This window comes from Eublepharis macularius, chromosome 4 (assembly GCF_028583425.1).
Source record: "Eublepharis macularius isolate TG4126 chromosome 4, MPM_Emac_v1.0, whole genome shotgun sequence".
NCBI classification, from domain to species: Eukaryota; Metazoa; Chordata; class Lepidosauria; order Squamata; family Eublepharidae; genus Eublepharis; species Eublepharis macularius.
Genome location: NC_072793.1, coordinates 182,354,406 through 182,377,885, shown reverse-complemented (window position 1 = coordinate 182,377,885; position 23,480 = coordinate 182,354,406). Strand labels below are relative to the sequence as shown.

Sequence of the window (23,480 nt, the reverse complement as noted above, 5' to 3'; positions counted from 1 at the left end):
CAACATTGAGACTCTCGCTAATAAGTTTGCCCATGTCACGACTAGCATCTCCGACTTAGGTAAACCGGTGGTGCAGTCCCTAAATTCCATTTCAAATGGGCAACACGAGATCAGCTCCATTTTAGTTAACTGGGAGAGTCAAATTGAAAGAGATTTTTCTCTGCTGCTCAAAGGAACACAGTCTGTGGAACGCAACGTGTCAATAGCTATGGCATGTATGCAGGCCCAACAATTAAACCAGGCTGTGGCCATGGGGCTAATTCGGCAAGCCACGGACGGGCACTTGCCCCTGGAAATCAAAAGATTGATTATGCCCAAATTGTCACCCATAGAACTGGAGCTTGAATCCTGGTGGTCTCTCGTAAATTCCTCATTCTCACCGACCACCCAGGAGCTTAAATTATTTTTATTAACGGCCAGTGCGCACGAGTCATTCCACGTGTATCCAGTCGTGCCTCTGGGACTCCAAGTCAGCGACACCGAGGTCCTCTACGCCAGACACCCCGACCATTGGGCCCGCTTCACCCCGACCGGATGGCAGCTCGTCAGCCTCCAAGGGTGCCAGCATCGAGACCAGACCGGCTTCATTTGCCAAGACCAAGCCTTTGCACCTCATCACCCCTGTGTAGCCCCGCAAGTCGACGCCCTCAATGAATGCCCTTTCGAGATCGTCCAGGAGAACAGCTCCGCTGTGGTCTACCTTGGGAAAGGATGTGCCTGCGTGCGAACGGCCTGCGATTTTGTGATCCTGAACTCGTTCCAGCTGAAGCCCGTGATCCCGGGAGTCAATCGCTGCTTTTGCAACCTGTCTTCGGTGGCAGCCTGCGACTTCACTTACACGGTACCGGTCTGGACCCAAGAAGAGATCCTGGTGGCACCCTCCATCTATCGACATGTGAAGCCCATCTCCCTTGGCATCGGTCTGGAGCTAATCCATGAGCTCCTGGCCCACCCGCAGCTCCACCGCACCCTCCAGAGCATCCAGAGGGATGGGGACACTACTGCTTTGATTGTGTCCCACAACGGAAAGGAGATTTTGGATCTGGTCCAGCGGATTAAGACCACCGGAGAGCACTCGTGGTGGGAAACCCTCTTTGGTTGGAGCCCCACTGCCACTGGAATTTACAATTTGGCTCTGCACCCGATCGTTGTTATTTTGGCCTTCCAAGTTTTGTTGTGTGCCTCACTGCTTTATTTGGGCTGTTGGAGCCGCCGACAGCTCCAGCAACTCCAACTATCCTACCGTTTGGACCATTACAACCCCGACCTCCTCCTGCCCTAATGGTTATTCTTGGCGCCCCGTTTTTAGCCCTTGTTTATTTTGTTGCTTGTGTGATTATGAACTATGCTTGTGCCTTTATGTGTACGGATCCTGCACCGGCCCCATGGACGCTCTGCTGCCGGACTCCGCTCCGAGGCCCTCTTGTGGACTAGGGGGGGACATATCTCTCTGCCTCCCAGCCCACGGCCCGTCTCCAAACGACCGCCAGCAGCGCCACCTCCATGAGGACTAGAACTGTGTGTCTGAAGCCCTTCTCGCCGCTCACCGACCCTGCTCTGCGGATTGTCGCAGACAGCAAGGGGGGGTGGAGGTGTGTTTTGGAGCACATGGACTAAGTTTGCTTGTTCTTGTAAATATGCAACCCAGTCCAGCAGCTGTACTGCGGACTGAGCCGTCTGTGATCTTTGTTACCCTATGGTTTTATGAATTTCTTTCCATTGCTTTTATGAATTTTAACTCCCATGAATTTAGCCCCGAACTAGTCCCTCCCTCTATCTACTGCAAGTGCGCCCATGGACTTTATCCCGATGAATTTGATTTTAACCTTTTGGATTGCCTTCTTAACCCAACTCCCTCCGCCGAGGCAGTTCCAGTCTATGAATTTGATTTTAATCCAGCCACATTGATTTGGGTTTTAATCGCGAAGTTTATTTTTCTGGCCCCCATGAACCCTTCCGCCGCTTACCCCCCCTCATGAATTGTTTCCACGCACTTGCTTTTATTATTGCTGCTTTTGACTTCATGAACTATTGCTTTTAATCACATATATGTATTTATGATTTTAACCATTTATGAATTAGCCTACCCTCGATGAATTATGTCATGCTTGCACATTTCACTTTACCCTGTATGAATTGCTTTTAATTGTCCCTGCTTTTAATCCTATGTATCTATTTATGATTTTAACTATCCATGAATTGATCCATGTATATTAATTGCTCCTGGTTTTTAGTGCTTTTAACCCATCATGAATTCCGTATGAATTACCTCCCATCATGAATTAATCAATGTACACAATTATGAATTATTGCTATTTATATGCATGAATTGATCATTGCTGCCTATTATGAATTATTACTATTTATTCTGACGATTGCACTTAGCACACCCCCTGGTGTGAACCCAGAGACCTGCAGCCCATTGGCTGATCTAAATTGCACTTATTCGGTTAGGTGGTTCTCCAAACTAAATTTTTGAGTGACGCCTCCCCCTCCTTCCCTTCCCACTCCTTCTTCGCTCGAAGCTCGACCACCGGACATTGCTGACCACCTTGCCTTTGAAGCCAAGTTCGGAGACCCGCGCGCCTGACGTCCCGGGGTCTCCGAGGGGGGGAATTGTTGCCAAGTAGGCCCCCTCCCCTGCTTTGAAGCCTGCTATGAACTGTGCTAAAGTTTCCTGCATTGCTGTTTTACTGCTACACCAAAGACCGCTTTGCACGTGTGTGTTCTGGTACACGTGTCAGTTTCCTGCCTGCGTGTCAATTACCTTGCTTCTGCTATGGACTGTGTAGTTTACTGACTCCATGTTTGGTTAACTGCACAAAGGACTCTCTTCCTGGGCAAGCCCTGCCCTGGCCTGTATCTGGAATTTCCAGTGTGTGTTTGGACTGTGTTCCCCGTGCCTGCTTTGCCATCTGCCACGGACCGTGCCTATTCCCTGCTTTGGACTGTGTTTTAAAGTGTTGTTCCCGTTGCCTCCATGGAAGCCTGCCTCATATGGGCCCAAGCCGCTGCTAGCAGCCGGGCGCCAGCCGGGGAAACCTCCAGCGAGCCTGGCTAGGCGCTCCCTGGTCAGTTCCTGCCTGGAGCCTCCCGCGAGCCGGTCGCCGAGCTTGCCCTCGCCACCGGGCAGCCTGCTATCCAGCCCCAGCTATGCCCAGCCGGCATCCATGTTCTCAGGCACCCAGAAGACCCAGAGGAAGAGACTGCTTTGAGAAGCCATTTCGGCGAAGCGGGCACACCACGTCCGCAGCGAGAGCCCCTCGCCCCGCTCTGCATATCTTAGGAGCCGCCCCGGAGAAGGAACTAAGTGCCGACCATCCCAAGCACTTAAAGAATGCATCTCAAAGAAACCTCCGCATTCCAAAGCTGATGACATCAGGACAAGCCCTGTCCACTGGAACATCCTTTCAGCCCACTTGGATTTCCCCCTCCCTCTTTTGTCCCCTCTTCCTGAGGTGTCACTTATCACAATCTGATTACCAAAGTGGCCCATCCAAGCCATTCAGTAGCCCATTAGACCCTTTGTTTTAATCTGTGAGAACCACCAAGTACAGCACCAGCCCCAGGGTACGTTTTGGGGTATTTAAGCTGGTCTCCCAGACCACTCGGTGCTCAGGCCATTCCTATCCAGACTTCCTTGCTGTCCGTCTGTGGTCCCAGTGCTGGCATTGGGCCACCTCGCTGTTGTGTCTCTGCTTCGCTTCAGGATAAGTGAGTATTCCCCCTATCATCGTTGGGAACCAGCTAATGCGAACGTCTCTGTATTTCCTACTCTGTATTTCTTAGACCTTGTATGTTCTTTGTATGATTGTGCAAGCTAGGCTTACGCTACACTCAATACACGTGTTTGGACCCTACTCCTTGTCTGCCTCTTTTTCACTAGAGTGTCTGGGATCGGGACCTCCGTAAACATAGGTTATGATCCTCACTTAATATTAATAGTTACAGACTGCTACAGCTAATTCCCCATTATAATAAAAGAGCAGTTCTGGTAACACTTAGACACTCCCATGCTTTCCATATCAAGGCTCCCTTGGCACCTCCTCTGAGGCCTTCCCTTGTGGTCCAGGCACAGAGATGCCAGATTGGGGGGGGGCTCCTTCTCCACAACCCCTCCCACATCTGGGGGAGGATCACAGAGAGTGGCAGAGATCAGCCCCTGGGCCCAGGGCAAACAGCCTGACCACGTCCTCCCTCAATCAGGAGTTGCTTACAGTCCCTCCTCACAGCCGGAAGGAGGCAGGCCAGGGGAAAGGGACCCTCACTCAGAGAGGCCACGGTCCCAAAATTCTCCAGCATGACCTCCTTGTACAGGGCTCTCTACGCTGGGCTCAGCAGGCTCCACTCCCCCTTGGAGAAATGCACAGCCACCTCTTCGAAGGACACCCGGCCCTGGAAGAAGGAGAAGAGAGTTTCATTATATTGCTGGAAAGGTGGTCCATGAGAAAGAAAATCCAAAAGGCTCGTGTGACATAGTGGTTAGAGTGAAGGACTAGGACCTGGGACCCTGAGTTCGAATTCCTTCAGTGCCATATAAGTTTGCCCAGGTGCATTGGTCCCGTCAAAGACTTTCAGTCCAACCTACCTCAGAAGACTGTTGTTGGAAGGGATATATTTAGATTGCACGTCCATCGATTCATTCACGGAATGGATGAATAATGTTCACCCTCACATCAGATTTACATCCAGTAGTAGTAACAACTCCATCCATTTTTTAGACGTGGTCACTTACAGGACTGATTTTGACCACATAGCTATCTGTCCCTTTAAGAAGGTCACGGGTCGTAATTCTTACCTGCATTTCTCTTCTCATCATCCCCACCATTTGAGACACAATTTACCATATGGCCAGTACCTTCGACTGAAAGGGAATTCCACTAGAGCAGCAGATTACCAGCAGATAAAGCTAGAGATTCCTTGAGCCAAGAATTGCAACAGAGGGGTTATCCAGAACAAGTGATTAGAACGGCAACACAAAGGGCAGCTCACAGGCAGCGACCGGAATTATTCAGAGAGGAATTCAAACAAACGGAAACTTCCATCAGATGGGCAGTTGACTACAGACATTTGGCTAGGGACATCAGTAGGATTGTTAAGAGACATGGGCACCTGGTGTGCCATTTGCCTGGGTGTTTGGACCCACCATCGGTAGGTTTTCGTCGCACAGCCAATTGGAAAGATAGGTTGGTCCGTTCCCGCTTTGTCAAGATCAGCACTACAGAATCTGGCCCCAAAGGGCACTTCCAGTGCGGGAGGCGCAATGTATGTAATTTGGTGGCCACGAGGGCGACCTTCAGGGTCTCCTCATCGGGTGGAGAGAGAGCTTTAAATCATTTCTCCACCTGCAGTACCAGTGGGGTAGTGTATATCATTGAATGCAGCTGCCCACGCAGTTATGTTGGAAGCACTAGCAGACAAATTAAAGTGCGCATACAAGAGCACATCTCTAGGATAAAGAACACATGTTTGGATGCACCCCTCACACAACATTTTGTGGACCATCATAACACAGAAAGACAATTTAGATTCTTGGTTTTACAGGTCACCAAAAAGGAGAGATTTAGGGACTTTAATAAGGAACTTATGAGAAGGGAGGAGTACTGGACGTTTGAGCTAGACTGCTTAGGACCTTTTGGTCTGAATATGCTCATTGACTATTCAGGGTTTGTATAGTAACATCATTTTAAGCTATAGCTGTTAATAATTTGGGAATTGTACCTGTGTAAGTCATTGGAGCTGTGTAAATGAGAATATGTAGCTTTAAGATGTTATCTCACGATTTATGTTAAATCCTCGGCTTATAGAGCATTCCCGCCCCAGCTTTTGACCAAGCATGAGATGCGGTCGTGAAAATGGTCAGCTGGAATTGAGTGAGTGATCACATACTGAGTATCATGTTCTATAAAGGTGGTAGATAGGGGATATTATGCTTTTGATATTCATTACAGAGAAGCAATTCCCGTGAACAAGAGGGCAGTGAAATAGGAAGGCATCCGAAATCCTGACGGGAGATTATCACCATTTGTTTTCAGCCCACTTCTGTGAGGATCATCAGTCTAGCAATTTCCACCATAAAAGAAACCACACCAGGACTAATATATGGGGGGGTTGTGTTTATAGACTGAGTAATTTGTAATTGGAAGAGGGAGATCATCCTCAAGGTTTGTTTTCATCCCGCAGTTGTGGGGACCACCATCTGAGTAATTTCCACCACAAAGGAAACTACACCAGGATCCATTATGATGTTTTGTGTTTATGGACTGGTTAATCTGTAATCGGAGGAGAGTTGTATCTATACTTACAGTTCCATTGCATGACAAATACAGGCACATTTTGTGTTTAAATATCACAGCATCTTGACTTGGTGTTTTTACACCTGATAAAAATAGTGGTTGAATTGTTTACTTTTCCAGACGGGGACGTTTGTCTTTTTTGGCTGCTCCTAATACCAGCTAGGTTAAGGTGGTGGGTGGGCATTTCTACCTGCTCTGCTCCTAATACCACCTAGTTGAAGGTGGGGGGCGGACATTGCCACCTGCTCTGCTCCTTGTCCCAAATGGCTGAAGGGGAGCTGACATTGCCCCCTGCCCTGCTCCTAATACCAGCCAGGTAAGGCAGGGGCAGGCATTGCCACCTGCTCTGCTTCTAATACCAGCTGGGTTAAGGCAGGGGCGGGCATTGCCACCTGCTCTGCTCCTGATCCCAACTGGCTGAAAGGGGGTGGGCATTGCCACCTGCTCTGCTTCTAATACCAGCTGGGTGAAGATGGGGGTGGGCATTACCACCCGCTCTGCTCCTACTACCAGCTGGGATAAGGCATTGTAAGGGCATTGCCTCCTGCTCTGCTCCAAATACCAGGTGGGTTAAGGCAGGGGTGAGCATTGCCACCTGCTCTGCTCCTAATAGTAGCTGGGTTAAAGTGGGGGGTGGGTGTTGCTGCCAGTTCTGCTCCTCATACCAGCTGGATGAAGACAGGGGGCGGGCATTTCCACCTGCTCCACTTCTAATACCAGCTGGGTTAAGGCATTGGATGGGCATTGCCACCTCCTCCTCTCCTAATACCAGCTGGGTTACGGTGGGGGTGGGCATTGCCACCTGCTCCACTCCTAATATTATCTCAGTTATGGTGGGGTGAGAGTATTGCCACCTGTTCCGCTACTAATACCAGCTGGGTAAAAGCGGAGGGTTGGTATTGCCACCTGTTTCCCTCCCAATCCCGACCTGGCCTTCCATGGTGCCTTGCCTGGGCTTCTCTCTGTGGCAGTGCCCCCTGGTGGTGCACCAGGGTATAAAGTGAGTTGTCTGAAACACGCTTAATCAATTATATAGTAGGATAGGAATCTTCTTACTATATAATTGAGTAAGGGTATTCAAGGTGACTGACTTCATACCCTGGTGCAGCACCAGAGGGCGCTGCCATGGAGGGAAGCCCAGGCAAGGCACCAGGTCCCTCCAGAAAATGTGCCATGGCGGGAAGCCCAGGCTGGGAGCAGGAGGGGAGCAGGTGGCAATGCCCACCCCCCACCTTCACCCAGATGATATTAGGAGCAGAGCAGGTGGCAATGCCCCACCCCCCACCTTCACCCAGCTGGTCTTAGGAGGAGCAGAGCAGGGGGAAGTCTCTTGAGGACTTCTTAAGGTCAGCAGTCTCCCTTGGGGACATCTCAGGGCCCCTCATTTTGCAGGTGGCTGTAAGCCTTGTGCGGAAGCAGCCAGAGATGACCATGAAGAGGAGCAAATCCCTTGCGAAGGGAAATTTAGGACAACACATGGTGTGAACCCCTCACCCCCCTTACCTGAGCTGGCTGCATGGCTGGTCTTTTCCCTTCACCACACTGAGGAGGCAGCGGAGAAATAGCCAAGGGGGGCTTTCTTTGGCTACCTGGCAGGGTGAGAAAGAAAGATGGAGGGCAACGCTTTTTGCTGCACTCAGATTTCTTTGCCCTGCAGCAGAGCTCTCTCTGGGGCATCTAAGGGGTTTTCCGCAAGGGGGACAAGCTTTGCTGCTGCTGGAAGAGGCAAGACAAGGCAGTGGCCATGGGGCTTCCACAGGGCAGGGTTCCTGTATCTCCTCTGCCACATCTTCCATTAGTGTCCTCCGCCCCCTAACCCTTCTATGCCCGCCTCGCTTGTTTTAAAAGCTGGGGATTGATCTTGCATAACTAGATTGGCTTAGCGTTATACCAGGATCTGGAGCAAATTCTTTCTCAGCTTTGCTTGTTTTAACAAGTAAATCTCCGGCCCCACCTGGCTGTTGAGAAATAACAAGGAAAGACATATCTCTGCCATGAAAGGGGCCAGAGATGCGCTTTTTAAAAATGCAAACTGGGAATTCTCAGAACCGGACAGTTACATTGTTATAAGAACAGTCCATTGCTGTTTTTTAAAAAATCCCCTCCGGCTTTTGCAGGCAAGGAAACGGCCGCCACGGAGGCGGGTGGGGGGGATCCAAACTTTCCCGTCCTCAAGATAGAAACCGAGTTTGGCAAGGCAGGGAGACGGATCAGGTCTTCCATTAGCCACTGGCCAGTGCCCCCCAATCCCCCCACCCGGGCTGAATTCTGCTCCGGTGCCTTCGGGCTTTGCAGCAAGGAGGAAATTGCAGGATGGTGGTGCGGGGGGAGAGCAAGCCCAAAGGATCCGCTGTCTGGCCCGCCTCTCCTTGGGGTGAAGGGGGGGGCTGTTCCCCTTCTCCCCCCCCATATCCCTCCACGCCGTTCTAACTCACCCAGCGCGCCTGAGGCGGAGCAGAGGCTGCCCCGGGAATGAGGAAGGCCCCCTTCCTCTGGAGGGAGGGGACAAAGCCCGAAGTGACCTCACCAGCCCCACCCAACCCATCTTCATGTCTAGGAGTCGGGACTCTCCCGCTTTAACCCGGTGGTTGACCGACAAACAAATGCTCAGCCCCCAGCCTTGCCCGGCTCTGCGCTCCTGGAGACGCGGGACTGGGGGGCCCAGGAGGGGGCACCCCCCCCGCATTCCTCTGGCTTCTCTTAGAGCAGAACTACAAGTGACAAAAGGCGCAGGTTGGACACTTGCCAGCTTCCCTCAAGTTTTGATGGGAAATGGAGGCGTCCTGGTCTTGCAGCTTGGCTCTCTGACTGCTGTCCAATGGACTTTTCAGCTGTCACTCGTCCAACATTCCGCCAAGCTGCCTACATTTCCCACCAAAACTTGAGGGAAGCTGACAAGTGTCCAACCTGCGCCTTTTGCCACTTGTAGTTCCCCTCTCAGGCAAAGGCACAGCGGGACTCTCGTGCCTCGTTCCTGGGGAGGGGGAGAAGGGGCTCCACTCTGCTCTGTGGAGGAATCTGGTGTGGGAGTCATGGGGAGGGGGGGAGCCTGGAGGCACAGAGAGAAAGAAGGCGGCAAAGGATTGCCTTTGGGGATCCTTCCCGGACTTAGCGAGTCCGCTTCTGACGAGCCAGCCCCGTTGGGCTTTCTTGCCCCCTGCAATGATGGGTCCACAGGCTGTGAGGCTGAAGTAAGACATCTTTAAAAGGGGGCCAGATATGTTCATGGAGCAGAGGTCTGTCACACGCCTTGGTGGATAAATGGAACTTCCTTGGCCTGAAGCAGTATACTCCTGAAGACAGGGGCGTAGACTTTCCAATTTCCTGGAGGGGGGGCTGGGGTTGGGCCAGAGCCATTGTCTATCTGGTCCTTAAAAGAAGGGGGGCAGTAACATCATAGGGAGGAACCAATGACATCACAGGGAGGGGCTTCCGTTGCTACCATCTATGGAGATGGGGCTATGGGGGATTTAGGGAGGGTCTCCCCACAAATTTAGGGGGACCTGGGCACCCATGGGGACCTCCCTAACAACGCCCCTGGGCTGGACCAAACCTAGGAAAAGGTGGAAGTTGGCCAGTGGTTAGAGTGGGTATCTCAGCGATCTGCTGTGGCCTGTTTTTGAAATTCACTTTTAGGACAGTCACCTTTAAGATCTATAAATATACATACCATGTGTACAGGGCAGACTAACGGTCACAAATCTGACACTAAGAAAGGCAACACAGAAAAGCCTGTAGGGGAACATTTTTTAAAGTTTTCCTGAACATTCATTTACAAGAGTCTTGATTCTGCTTTATTCGTAAGGGTGACTTAGTACTGAAATTTACTAAATTGTGGCATCGCAGATGCCTTCTTTTGGTATATGTGTGGTTGAAATCTGAACCAGGGCAGTATACAAAACAGTTGCTGTGCACTCGATTTCTGAGCAATGTACAGAGTTCAGAGTAGTAGCAATCTCCTTCTTCTCATTTCAAATTCATATCCTATAAGTGAGTACAAGCACATTTTGAGGCAATTCAGAACAGTGCTAGTTAAGATAACCCCAAAGAAAACTCAGTTATACTACCTAGCATTGTATATACCTTGCTTTCTTAGCACACTGCTTAATCACTCCATCTTAAAAACAGACATTCAGAACACATTCTTAACAAAATCACATAAGTAAGTGCACATTCCTTGCCAATGTTCTCTCTGGGCTGCTCACAGGTGTGGTGGGATTTTTTTGTAGGGAGAGGGGAACTGCTGCCAGGGGACCCCAAGTGCCAGCCTCCAGAGCCCCCCTTGTGGTCAAGTCCTCCCCTCCCTTTCCTGGGCCAGCGAGTTAGCTGTGGTGCTTTGTTCGGTTCCTTCCGTGGTTTTCCTAGCCACTCAACCAGTTTTAGGGGAAGCCTCCTTCTCTTTCCCTTAAGGGTACTTAACACTTACACCATATACTGCTAAAAGAAATAGAGTTTATTGAAGCAATTAAGAACACAAAGCAGGTTTCTACAAACGGGACACACTCAGAACTACAGCTTACAACTTAACTTCTATGCTCCTAAACTAGAATACAATAAAACACCCATATTCTAAGTCAGAATATCACTTAACACTTACACTAAAGGATACAGGCAAACTTATACTCTAAAAACTTAATCCTAAAGATAGTCAAATAAAACTACAATGCCAAGACCACGGCCATAGAGCCCGGAAAATCCACAACAACCATCGTTCTCCGGCCGTGAAAGCCTTCGACAATATCATGTTCATGCTCCTGATAGCAGTCGTGCCGCAGTGTTTTACACCAACTGGAGTTTCCTAGTTCAAATGAATGGGAGACCTATGTAGAATGCATTACAATAGTCAAGTCTGGATGTGACCATAGCATGGATCCAGGTGGCCAGGTCGCCCACGCTGAGGTAAGAAGCCACCTAGCAGGCTACAGTGAGGTTGTAAAAGTCATTTTTTGCAGCTGCCTTAAACTTCTTGTTCTAGTAGTAGCACTGGTAAGAAGTAAGGACTCCACTCAGTCTGAAACTTTTTCTACACTCCAGGCATTAATATGGCTTCTCTCCTGTGTGCATTCTTCGATGGGAATTAAGGCTTCCACTCTGACTGAAGCTTTTCCCGCAGTCCTGGCATTTATAAGGTTTTTCCCCTGTGTGAATTCTTTGATGGCTATTAAGATGTCCCCTGTTTCTGACTTCCTGTTTGGGATCCATGGAGGTCTAACGCAGCTCCACTTGCGGAGCTGACCGGACTGCCGTTTTAACCGGCCGGCGAGGTGAAAATAGCCCGCGGCCGACTGCTCTCAGGCGGGGAGCAGGCAAAGAACGCTCAAGACCCTAGGGTGAGCTAGATCTCGGACGAGGGGGGGCTTTACACAACGAGTCTCCCCCCGATCCTTGAGGTCCCACCTTGCGACGGGTCGGCTATAATCTCTGCGGCAGTTTTGGGGCCAATTCGGCTGGCATAAGACCTACATACCCAAGCATCGATTGGGGGAAGAAGCTGAGAGGAGAACTTAAAATCGAAACAGCGATTACAACCCGAGAAAAGTGAAGAGAAGGTAAAGATCATTATCTTCTGAGACGGGACAGATTGATAAAAACAGAGAGGAAAAAAAGTAGATTTTTAAACTGCAACAGACTAGTGAAAAGGAGGGGAAGACTCGGCAGGAATCGAATTTAAAAAGAGACTAAGTTTAAAGAAGTTATTAAAGAAATGGGACTATTGTTTTGAATACCTGTGGCTTTGGAGCTGTGAGAAAAAGACACCATCGCGAGATCTGCTGTGGGAAGACGGGAGACAGGAAGTGCGTAATAACAATAGAGTGGCTGGAGAGAAGCGGCCCTTGCTGGAGGGCAGGAAGTAGGGAATCGCCATTTTTGAAAGGGGAAGGGTCGCGGCTTCAGCGGAAGAGGAAGTAGGCCATCTTGGATTACAAAATCATAGAGAAACCATAGAGAAAAGACGCCCGACATTTTGGACTCTTTAAAATTTAATTTCTATAAGAAGACCGGGACATTTAAAATAGAAAAACGTTAAATTTTACGCCACGGAGTTAAGGAAGAGAGCGGATTCGTGGGAGCGAGCTAAAGCAAGCCCCACGATGTCAAAAAAAGAGTGGCAATCGGCAATAGAAAACCTGGATAAAAACCTGGACAAAAAACTTTTAGATATGATTAAAGAACTTAAGGACACGAAATTGGAGCTGATAAAAGAGGTTAAAGAGGTTACACAGACAGTAAAATCGGAGCTGTCAGAAGTGAAAAAAGGTATGGAAACAATACGAAGTGAATTACAAGGAACGCAGCAGAGAGTTAAAACAGTAGAAGACGCGATGGAGAATTTAGCAGACACGCAACAAACAGAGATGAGATTGGTGAAGGGGAGAATGTCAGTTGCAGAAACTAAACATATGGAGAAGCAGCTACGTTTTCGTGGCTTGCCAGAAGTGGAAGGAAAGTCAGCGCAAGAACAGATGACTGAGGTGTTGGCTGAGTACCTGGGGAAGGAGGAGGAGGAAGTTGTGGCTATCCTAGATGTGGCATACCGTGTGAATTCGAGAATAGCAACCCAGAGGAAACTACCAAGAGATGTGATTGTGCAGTTTACAACACGAAATATGAAAGAGAGGATTGTGACAAAACAGTTTCAAGATCCATTGGAGATTGATGGCAAGACGATTATTATAATGAAGGAACTGCCCAGATCAGTGTTACTGGACCGGAAAAAATATAAAGTGCTAATTCAGATTTTGAAGGACATGAAAATCAGGTACAGATGGGAGTTACCGGAAGGAGTGTCCTTTGAGTTTGGAGGGGCCAAAAAACGCATCAGATCTGAGCGAGAGATGGAGCGATTTATTAAGGACAATGAAAAAGACTTACCAACAAGATTATGAGTATGGAGTGTAAAGTATTATCTTGGAATGTAAATGGACTAAACTCACCGAATAAGAGGAAAAATACTTTTCACTGGCTACTAAAACAAAAATGTGACATTGTTTATTTGCAGGAGACCCATATCAGAAAACAGGATGTAAAATATTTAAAATCTGGAAAATTGGGCAAAGAATTTGTAGCGGCCTCCAACAAGAAAAAAAGAGGAGTGGTGTTGTACATAAAAGAGGAGCTACAGCCAAAATTTGTTATGAGAGATGTGGAAGCTAGATTTGTAGCAGTGGAATGTATTTGGAATTTAAAGAGAGTGTTGGTAGTCGGACTTTATGCACCTAACGGTGCAAAAGAAAGCTTCTTTGAGGATTTAAGGAAGCATTTAGACGATCTTGCATACGACCAGATAATTCTTGCTGGAGACTTCAATGGAGTGACAGACTTGGAACTAGACAAAAAGACTACAACGGCACAAAAGAAAAGAGGACTATTACCAAAGCTTTTTTTTGAGTTGATTCAACAAGAGACTCTTGAAGATGTATGGAGGAGAGAATATCCTAAAAGCAGACAGTTTACTTTTTATTCTGCAAGGCATTCTACATTATCAAGAATTGATATGATCTGGGCCTCAAAAGACTTAGCATTATGGACTAAGGAGGTAGAAATAATGCCTATGGTAGGCTCAGATCACAACCCAATTATGTGGAAATTTGGAAAAAAGAGAAAAAGGAAAGCATGGAGAATAAATGAGGACTTGTTACAAGAGAATATGGAAATACTGAGAAGAGAGACAAAGTTTTTTATACAATACAACGTGAATAAAGAAGTACCAACCAATAAAGTTTGGGATGCTTACAAGGCGGTTGTAAGGGGCATACTAATGGACTTAAATGGCAGAGCAAGAAAGAAGAAAGAGGTGAAAAGACAAGAGATTGAGGAGAAAATAAAAGCCAAAGAAATACAGCTAAAAAAGAGACCAGGGAAAAAGAAGGTATATCAGGAAATTAAAATACTTCAAGAACAGCTAACAGCAATGAGCAATAAAGAATTGGAGTGGAATCTCAAAAGACTGAATCAAAAAGCGTTTGAGGGTGCTAATAAACCTGGGAAGTACCTGGCATGGCAATTGAAGAAGAAAAGGGAAAAGAAGATAATAAATAAAATTTGCGAAGATAACAAAACGTATTTGGAGCAGGCTACCATTAGTAGAGCCTTTTATAAATTTTACGCTAAGCTGTATAATAAAAAAGAAGTAAACAAAGAATCAATAGCGTCATATTTGGAGAAAACCAAACTTCCAGAAATCTCGGAAGCTTGGAGAAATAAGTTGAATAGTGAAGTAACTGACGAGGAAATAAGTAAGGCAATACAATCTGCAAATCTAGGAAAGGCGCCAGGGCCAGATGGACTTACGGCTAAATTCTATAAGACAATGGCTAATGAACTGGCACCATTCCTAAAAGAGGTGATGAATGGGGTTTTAAGGGATCAAAGGATTCCAGAAACTTGGAGTGAAGCGAATATATCGATCCCAAAAGAGGGCCAAGACCTGACTAATGTGAAAAATTATAGACCTATATCGCTACTCAACAATGACTATAAAATTTTTGCGAAGATATTGGAGGAGAGATTGAAGGGGTGGCTCTCGGAAGTCATAGAGGAGGAACAAGCAGGCTTTTTGCCAGACAGACAAATAAGAGACAACTTAAGGACAGTGATCAATGCTATTGAATATTATGACAAGCGTTGTGACAAAGAGGTTGGTTTCTTCTTTGTTGACGCTGAAAAAGCGTTTGACAATTTAAACTGGGACTTTATGTTTGCCACTATGGAAAAGCTACAATTGGGAGAAAGATTCATCAGAGCAATTAAGGAAATTTATAGAGACCAGACTGCAGCAATTGTGGTGAATGATGAATTGACCAAGAAATTGACGATAAGTAAAGGAACAAGACAAGGTTGCCCGTTATCTCCATTGTTGTTCATTTTAGTATTGGAGATTCTGATGATACAAATACGTCAAGATGATGAAATTCGTGGAATAAAAATAAAGGACTATTCATACAAGGTCAGAGCATTTGCGGATGACATAATGTTAATTGTAGAGGACCCATTGGAGAACATGCCAAGAGTGATAGATAAGATCAAGGAGTTTGGAGACTTGGCAGGTTTCTTCATTAACAAAAAGAAGTCAAAGATATTATGCAAAAATATGACTAAGCAGAAACAACAATTGTTAATGGAAACAACGGATTGTGAAGTAACAAGTAAAGTGAAATATTTGGGAGTCGAATTAACTGCAAAGAACATAGATCTATTCAAAAACAATTATGAAAAACTATGGACTCAGATAGAGAGAGACTTGATTAAATGGAATAGATTGAATTTGTCATGGTTGGGCAGGATTGCAGCAGTTAAGATGAATGTGTTACCAAGAGTAATGTTTTTGCTACAGACAATACCAATCATCAGAGACTCCAAACAATTTGAAAAATGGCAGAGGAAAATATCAGATTTTGTTTGGGCAGGCAAGAAGCCTCGAGTGAAAGTGAAAGTTTTACAAGATGCAAAGGAAAGAGGCGGAATGCAACTGCCCAATCTGAGACTTTATCATGATGCAATCTGCCTAATTTGGTTGAAAGAATGGATGACATTAAAGAACAAGAAACTATTAGCCCTAGAGGGATATAAAAAAATATTTGGATGGCACGCATATTTATGGCATGACAAAGTAAAGGTCAACTCGATGTTCCTGCATCACTTTGTTCGGAGAAGTCTATACATAATCTGGAAGAAGTACAGAATTTATCTACAAGAAGGAACCCCTTTGTGGGTGGTTCCATATGAGGTGATAGACCCGAGAGCTGTTGATAATGAACAACAATGTTTAACGTATAAAGAAATAACTAAAACTGAAGCATCCAAACTTAGAATAAAGACACAAGAGGAACTATCACCTAACTACGATTGGTTCCAGTATAGACAGATCAGAGACTTATATAATTCGGACTCTGTAAAGGGAGGTATACGAATAGAGAATTCGGAACTAGAGCAGACCCTTCTTAAAGAAGATAAGAAAAGAATATCCAAGGTATACCAAGTACTGTTGAAGTGGTATACCGAGGATGAGATAGTTAAAACACAAATGGTGAAATGGGCTATAAACTTTAATAAAGAAATAACAATGGAGGCATGGGAATACTTGTGGGAAACTACAATGAAGACAACGACATGTATTAATATCAAAGAGAACATTTATAAAATGATCTATCGTTGGTACATGACACCAAAGAAGATTGCGCTAGGGAATTTGAATACTTCTAATAAATGCTGGAAATGTAAGAAGCATGAGGGCTCCCTCTATCATATGTGGTGGTCGTGTGAGGTAGCCAGGCAGTACTGGGGGGAAATAATAAGAGAAATGAGTGAAATTTTACAATTTCAAATTAATAAGAACCCAGAACTCCTGCTACTGAACTTGGGAATGGAGGGAATTCCAGCCCAACACAGGACGTTGATATTTTATATGACAGCAGCAGCTAGACTTTTGTATGCGCAAAAATGGAAAGTACAAGAAGTGCCAACTATTGAAGATTGGACTTACAAATTGCTGTATATGGCTGAAATGGACAAGATGACAAGAAAATTGAGAGATCTGGACTCAGGGCAGTTCAACACAGACTGGGAGAAGCTGAAACAATACTTGGAGAAGAAATGGGAGGTGGGAGGAAAACTGTGGCAGTTTGAGAACTACTGAAGTATTGAAGTAGAGGGGGGAGACTTTACCGGGGGGAGAAGAGATAAATGTGAATTAATAAGCAGTCAGATTAATAGATTGACATATATACAGATATATATAGGTTAACAAACAGAACATAGAGAAAATAATTAATTATAAGGACTAAATATAAGGAGCGATTAACTAACAATATTTTCTTTTTTTTCTGACAAGTTTTGTACCAAACTGAATGTCTGAAGATATAGATGGGTCAAATTGATTGACTACGTGAGGAGAGATATATAGAATTATTATAAAAAGATAGAATGAGTAATATATATAGAGAATAAGTCAAATTGTTTGATATAAACGAATGTATGATCTATATGGTTTATGATATATAGAAATACCTGAAATTGAAAAATTGGGATAAATTGTTTATCTAAGATGGAAACAAAGGCTTACAGTTTGGGCATATAATGTTAAAAATAGTTAAGGATGTACTGCTTAGAATAATGGAGAATATATATTTGTTTTAGATAGAGGAAGCTAATAAAAGTAAGGGAAAGGGGACAAAGGGTTGGAAAGCTGTTGGAAGTCAACAAAAAGGGGGGGGAAAGGGAGGGGGTTAGAGATGAAAAAATTGGGGAAAATTGAATGTAAATGTGGAAATAATGGAGTCTAACCCAATAAAAATTTTTCAAAAAAAAAAAGATGTCCCCTGTTTCTGAAACTTTTCCCACACTACAGGCATATATAAGGTTTTTCCCCTGTGTGAATTCTTTGATGAGAATTAAGGACATGACTGCGACTGAAGGTTTTTCCACAGTCCTGGCATTTGTAAGGTTATTCCCCTGTGTCAATTCTTTGATGGCTATTAAGATGTTCCCCGTTTCTGGGAAAGATGCTGGCTTCCAGATAGCTTTAACGCGCTGCCTTCCTCAACCCAGATCATAAAGGAATCCTTACTTACAGTTGGAGCCAGTGAACTACACATGGTTCATTCAGAAGCAAGATACATCTTTATTGGTCCAGATTTGTTGTAGACAAGCGGTAAATTCATTATAACTGTTGCATCCTTGAGGGAAAGGGTCCGAAACAAAGGGGGGGAAGAGGACCATAAAACTTTAACACCTTCACAGGAAGCCTACAATAAACTTCTATATTGGAGGGGGGACTACAATTCCCATGAGTACCAATCGTTAAAGAGACAGCACATAGTTCTGACTACACAGATACGAGGCTTTCTAAGCTGTGGTTACAGTACCCTTGTAGTGAAGGTTTTTTCCACAGCCCTGGCATTTATAAGGTTTTTCCCCTGTGTGAATTCTTTGATGAGAATTAAGGACATGACTGCGACTGAAGGTTTTTCCACAGTCCTGGCATTTGTAAGGTTATTCCCCTGTGTGAATTCTTTGATGCCTATTAAGATGTTCCCTGTTTCTGAAACTTTTCCGACACTCCAGACATTTATAAGGTTTTTCCCCTGTGTGAATTCTTAGATGGGAATTAAGTTGTCCGCTTGTTCGGAAACTTTTCCCACACTCCAGGCATTTATAAGGTTTTTCCCCTGTGTGTATTCTTTGATGGGAATGAAGGTTTCCACTTATACTGAAGGTTTTTCCACAGTCCTGGCATTTATAAGGTTTTTCCCCTGTGTGCATTCTTCGATGGAAATGAAGGCTTCCACTTGTACTGAAGGTTTTTCCACAGTCCTGGCATTTATAAGGTTTTTCCCCTGTGTGCAGTCTTTGATGAGAATTAAGGACTCCTCTGTGACTGAAGCTTTTTCCACAGTCCTGGCATTTATAAGGTTTTTCCCCTGTGTGCAATCTATGATGGGAATTAAGGCTTCCACTTGTACTGAAGGTTTTTCCACAGTCCTGGCATTTATAAGGTTTTTCCCCTGTGTGCAATCTATGATGGGAATTAAGGACTCCTCTGTGACTGAAGCTTTTTCCACACTCCAGGCATTTATAAGGTTTTTCCCCTGTGTGTATTCTTTGATGGGAATTACGATTTCCACTCTTTCTGAAGCTTTTCCCACACACTAGGCATTTATAAGGTTTTTCCCGTGTGTGTATTCTTTGATGGGAATTAAGATCTCCACTGCGACTGAAGCTCTTCCCACACTCCAGGCATTTATAAGGTTGAATTCTGTGTGAATTCTTTGATGCCTATTAAGATTTTCCCTCTTTCTGAAACTTTTCCCACACTCCAGGCATTTATAAGGTTTTTCCCTTGTGTGCAGTCTTTGGTGATAATTAAGGACATGACTGCGACTGAAACTTTTCCCACAGTCCAGACATTTATAAGGTTTTTCTCCTGTGTGCCTTCTTCGATGGGAACTAAGACTACCAGTGTGGCTGAAGCTTTTCCCACACTCCAGGCATTTATAAGGTTTTTCCCCTGTGTGTATTCTTTGATGGGAATTAAGATCTCCACTGCGGCTGAAGCTTTTCCCACACTCCAGGCATTTATAAGGTTTTTCCCCTGTGTGCAGTCTTTGATGAGAATTAAGGACATAACTCTGACTGAAGGTTTTTCCACAGTCCTGGCATTTGTAAGGTTTTTCCCCTGTGCGAATTCTTCGATGAGAATTAAGGACATGTCTGCGACTGAAGCTTTTCCCACAGTCCTGGCATTTATAAGGTTTTTCTCCTGTGTGCATTCTTCGATGGGAATTAAGGCTCCCATTGTAACTGAATCTTTTCCCGCAGTCCTGGCATTTATAAGGTTTTTCTCCTGTGTGCATTCTTCGATGGGAATTAAGGCTCCCATTGTAACTGAATCTTTTCCCGCAGTCCTGGCATTTATAAGGTTTTTCCCCTGTGTGCATTCTTCGATGGGAATTAAGGCTTCCACTCCTTTTTCCACACTCCAGGCATTCATAAGGTTTTTCCCTTGTGTGCATTCTTTGATGGGAATTAAGCCTTTGTCTGCGACTGAAGCTTTTTCCGCAGTCCTGGCACTTATAAGGTTTTTCACCTGTGTGCGTTCTTCGATGGGAATTAAAGTGTCCACTCTGAATGAAGCTTTTCCCGCAGTCCAGGCATTTATAAGGTTTTTCACCTGTGTGCATTCTTCGATGGGAATTAAGGTTTCCACTCTGACTGAAGCTTTTCCCGCAGTCCTGGCATTTATAAGGTTTTTCCCCTGTGTGCATTCTTCGATGGGAATTAAGTCCGCCACTGTGATTGAAGCTTTTTCCGCATTCCTGGCATTTATATGGTTTTTCCCCTGTGTGGATTCTTTGATGGGAATTAAGGTTTCCACTGTGACTGAAGCTTTTTCCACACTCCATGCATTTGTATTTTTTCTTTGTGTCATGCGTTTTCCAGTGCATGCTCATGTTTGATTTTTCAGAAAATTTCCCCCCACTTCCTGTGCCCTCATTTCTATTGTCTTCTATGTACATTTTTTCAAGTAGAGGAATTTCATGAGCATTTTCGCCTTGTAAAAGACCAGAACTAGTCCTTCCTTTAGATGAACATTTTCTCTCCTCCTTCCTTAGGGTATCAGAATTTTCAACCTTCCCTTTCTCATCTGAATATGTATCCCCTTTATCCCTCACTGGATGCTCAGATGTTTCATTCGCTGACCTCCACATGCCTCCTGCATAAAGATAGAGAAACCTTGTGTGAGGATAGGAAGATTTACAACCCATCTTTATCAGAGTTTCCTCCTTTGCTTTGTGATTATTGTGTTTGCATGGAGGTTAAGAACACAGTCTGTACCTGGTTCTCCTCCTCTTTCTTTATTTCTTCAAAGTACCGAGCTGGACAAGCTGGCAGAGAAGCCACTTCTATGGTAATAAGTGTAGCCCAAGACAAGAAAAGAGAATACACAAGAGAGATTCCCCCACACACACTTCTCAAAGCGACTCAGTCATTTTAAGTTTTTCTTTTCCTGCCTGGGTAAATTTAGATAGGCAGTCGTTTGGGGTTTTTCTGAGGAGAACAAGGGCACCTTTTAAGACAGGGACAGAGCTGAGGGTCTGAAGAGAGGTGCTTTTTTACCTTCTTCACTTTCTCTATGCTCAGGTGTTGTCATCTTATGTTGTTCAGCTGTAAGAACTTTTTGGTGTGTGTCAATTGCATGGTTTATTTTTTAAGATTAAAAATTCAAGGCCACCTAACGACAACCACTTCAGTTGTAAACATTCATATAATCAATACAGTAATGACAAATTGCCAATATATGTGCAGTTCCTACAATATTCAATATCCATCATAATTCAATGTTGTATCAATACATTTATACAGTCTTCGTTGCAAGACGCATAAAGTGCTCAGTGCTAGTAAAACAACTAGTTAATCGTCCACAGCCATATAGCTTCCCTGGCCATTCACACTGATGTATTGAATTGTATCAGATTGAATCATCCTGCTTATGGACTTATGATTGGAAGCTATATGGCTGTAGACGATTAACTAGTTGTTTTACTAGCCCGTATATTGGCAATTTGTCATTACTGTATTGATTATATGAATGTTTACAATTGAAGTGGTTGTCGTTACGTGGTCTTGAATTCCTTTGTTTGCTTGCTTGGCAGACCCGGCATCCCAGGATCAAGGCCTGCCAGGAAGCCACTGCCTCTGCGAGTGGGCAGCACCTGGCACGAGTGATCCGACCGGGGAGGGGGAAGAGGCCTGCTTTCAGGCGTCCAGGGTCTACAAGCACCATTTTCACCATCCCCAACCCAGCCAAGCTCTTGCGTGAAGAAGCTCAAAGAGAAAAAGGCCACAGAAATCCCTCGGAAGGAAGCAAAAGGAACAGACAATCCCGCAACAAGTTAAAATGGATACCTGCCAATCCCTCCCCTTCATCAGACATCAGGAGAAACGGTTCTTCTTCTCCTTCCAGCCTGGAAATGAGGTCAGGTTTGGCAACCTCAGGCCCTTTTGTGAGAGAAAAAGACAAAACTTTGACTCTTCTGTGTGTTCATAAACTGGGCAATTCCATGCCGGGATGCCGGCCCCTCCAGAAATACACAACAGACAAGGAGTAGGGGAAGGGTGGTACGGAGCCATATCTGGCATTGGCAGTTCTGTGCCAGCCAAGTTCCTCCACAGACGAAACTCAGCCAGGGTAAGGCAAGGCCCAGCTGGGGGGGAAATACCCTGCTTAGACACTCCCACCCTCTCTATATCCAGCCCCCTTGGCACCTCTTCTGATGCCCTCTCTTGTGGTCCAGGCACAGAGATGCCAGATGGGGGGGGGGCTCCTTCTCTACAACCCCTCCCACATCTGGGGGAGGATCACAGAGAGTGGCAGAGATCAGCCACTGAGCCCAGAGCAAACAGCCTGACCACGTCCTCCCTCAGTCAGGAGTTGCTTACAGTCCCTCCTCACAGTGAGAAGGAGGCAGCCCAGGGGAAAGGGACCCTCACCCAGAGAGGCCCAAAATTCTCCAGCATGACCTCCTTGTAGAGAGCTCTCTGCGCTGGGCTCAGCAGGCTCCACTCCCCCTTGGAGAAATGCACAGCCACCTCTTCGAAGGACACCCGGCCCTGGATGAAGGAGAAGAGAGTTTCATTATATTGCTGGAAAGGTGGTCCATGAGAAAGAAAATCCAAAAGGCTGGTGTGACGTAGTGGTTAGAGTGAAGGACTAGGACCTGGGAGGACTGAGTTCGAATTCCTTCAGTGCCATATAAGCTTGCCCAGGTGTGTTGGTCCTATCCAAGTCTTTCAGCCCAACGTACCTCACAAGACTGTTGTTGGAAGGGTTAAGTGGAGGAGAACAGTTTAAAAATAGGAATCTTCTTACTATATAATTGAGTAAGCATATTCAAGACGACTCACTTCATACCCTGGTGCAACACCAGAGGGCGCTGCCACGGAGGGAAGCCCAGGCAAGGCACCAGGTCCCTCCAGAAAACGTGCCATGGCGGGAAGCCCAGGCTGGGAGCAGGAGGGGAGCAGGTGGCAATGCCCACCCCCCACCTTCACCCAGCTGATATTAGGAGCAGAGCAGGTGGTAATGCCCATTGTCTGCCTTCACCCAGCTGGTATTAGGAGGAGCGGAGCAGGGGGAAGTCTCTTGGGGACATATGAAGGCCTGCAGTCTCCCTGGGGGACATCTCAGGGCCCCTCATTTTACAGGTGGGCTATAAGCCTTGTGGGGAAGCAGCCAGAGATATCCAAGAAGAGGAGCAAATCCCTTGCGAAGGGAAATTTAGGACGACACATGGCGTGAACCGCCCCCCCTCCCCGCCCTTACCTGAGCTGGCTGCATGGCTGGTCTTTTCCCTTCACCACACGGAGGAGACAGCGGAGAAACAGCTGAGGGGGGCTTTCTTTGGCCACCTGGGAGGGAGAGAAAGAAAGATGGAGGGCAACCTTTTTTGTGCACATAAATTTCTTTGCCCTTCAGCAGAGCTCTCTCAGGATTTGCTGTGAGGTGCAATTCAGGATCTTGGATACAGAGTCTTTGGCCTGGTATCTCCCCATCTAGCCTTTCTTTCCAGGGGAAGGGCCCACCTTTCTTATCCGTTCACCCCCTTCTCCTTCCGGCCATGTTTCCACCCAAGCTTCACCCAATCGTTTCCCGAGTGCTGAGGGGTCCCTGGCCCTGGAAGCCAC

The 23,480-nt window shown here is 46.0% G+C and overlaps 2 pseudogenes; both read right to left on the bottom strand.

The window, feature by feature from the left end:
• LOC129327988 (zinc finger protein 721-like) overlaps positions 1–4,847 on the bottom strand; it is a 45,822-nt pseudogene extending 40,975 nt beyond the window's left edge.
• A 14,017-nt stretch (positions 4,848–18,864) lies between these two features.
• The window catches only part of LOC129327987 (zinc finger protein 91-like), a 54,773-nt pseudogene continuing 50,157 nt past the window's right edge, over positions 18,865–23,480 (bottom strand).